This window comes from Austrofundulus limnaeus, unplaced genomic scaffold, assembly GCF_001266775.1.
Source record: "Austrofundulus limnaeus strain Quisiro unplaced genomic scaffold, Austrofundulus_limnaeus-1.0 Scaffold315, whole genome shotgun sequence".
Taxonomy (NCBI): domain Eukaryota; kingdom Metazoa; phylum Chordata; class Actinopteri; order Cyprinodontiformes; family Rivulidae; genus Austrofundulus; species Austrofundulus limnaeus.
In genome coordinates this window covers 217226-219003 of record NW_013952717.1, presented here as the reverse complement: position 1 = coordinate 219003, position 1778 = coordinate 217226, and the positions used below count along the sequence as shown (strand labels likewise).

The 1778-nt window shown below is 40.6% G+C and overlaps 1 protein-coding gene across 3 annotated transcripts in view; it reads left to right on the top strand.

Annotated features, from left to right (window-relative positions):
- Positions 1-1778, top strand: part of myo10 (myosin X) — a 106674-nt gene that overhangs the window by 76476 nt on the left and 28420 nt on the right. The window lies entirely within an intron of this gene.

Below are 1778 nucleotides of genomic sequence, written 5' to 3'. Positions count from 1 at the left end.
CACACACACACACACACACACACACACACACACACACCTTCCATTGATTCTGTTCTTTTCTTTAGATTTATATCCTAACCCTGACCATTTATCCTTAAATTAACCTCACAGGTACCTGACCCTAAAACTAACCTAAACCTTGGACCTAAACCTAACCCCACACCTGTAATTTGCATTTGGACCTGTGGGGACCTCATGATCGTCTGTCCCCACGATGCTGCTTTTTTGGGGAAAATTTTCCCCACGTTGTAGGACAAACCCGTCCACACACACCCACAGTAAATATTTACAGGTCAGTGTGTCAGCGGGCACCGAGTGTACGTGAATCACTTGTCGTTTAATAATTGAACAACCCAATGAGAACCGTCTGACTCTTCTGGTGACCTTCGACCCCAGGTTGCCCAGCCACAGGCCGGAGCAGTAAAGCATGTGGAGCTCACGTACACAAACCATGCAGGTGTTTGTGTCCTCACCTCTCCCACAGAGTCTTTATTTGACTTTTTGTCCTCAGAGACTCAAATCTTTTAATGTTCTTCTTGTAACTGACGTTTGAAATAGTTTCTGTTTTTATAGAATTTGTGGTTTGATCACATAGAAAGCGTCCTTTGTCGTTTAATTTGATCATGTAGCCTAAGTTGTTTTTGGTTACAATCGCACACAGCTGAGCATCTCAGGGGGGAATCGTGAATCACAAACCCGATTGTAACACAACTGAAACTAAATATGGTGACAGTTTGATCCAACACAACTGCTCCATGAAGCACCCTGTACTTAAGCTTTAATTTCCTGTTTAATCCCTGATAAATGAAGCAGATGTGTCAGAACCTGGAGAAGGTTCTGCTTTCGTCAGAGAGGAGCCTGGTGACGCACGTTAAACCCAGCTGGAGTCAGGACAGTTTCCTCTGAGGGGCTGTCGCTTCACACAGAGGGTCCTTATGTTAGGCAGTGTGTGTGTGTGTGTGTGTGTGTGTGTGTTTTTGCTACATCGTGGGAACCATTTTCAAAAACAAAACGCAGCCTCGTTGGGACCAAATGCAGGTATGGAGGGTAATTTTGGTTGGGAGTTGGGTTTAGAACCAATGTGTGAATTGAGTTTAGGTAGATTTAGGGTCAGGTGGGTACCTGTGAGGTTCATTTTAGGGTAAATCAGGGCTCTGCTACCTTTACAATCAAAAGAGCCATTTCTGCTCCTTGGCTCACTAATAAAATGTGTCCGGAGCCACAAAACAAGCTACAACTGTGATTATCAACTGCTGGTCCGTGGGCCTTTTCAAGGACTTTTCAGAAACCTTTATGGCCAGTGGAGGTGACATTATAAAACTAAAGAATATATTGTCAATTAGATTATTATTATTTTTACACATTAGGACAAATGAAAAGACAGTAAACATGTAAACAAGAAAAATACTGTATGTAGTTTATACTGAATTTCATAAAAACTAGTACAACTGAAATATTCAGGTATATATTTCTCTAATTCTTATTATGTAGTCTTCAAATCCTTTAATGGTAATTCTAATGGATTCCAGAGAAAGAAATGGTATTATTTAAGTAAAAAACAGGCTTGTTGTTTGACTTTTTATAGTAGTATTAATCACGTATTTACATACAAATTAATTTCTTTTGTGAGTATAAAAACCAAAAAATTTATTCTGTTATGTTTGTTCACATTTTCAAAGAGCCACATGTGGCCCCAGAGCGGCAGGTTGCAGACCCCTGGGGTAAATGGTCAGGGGTAGGCTATAGAAATGACCAGAAAATGAATGGAAGTCAATGCA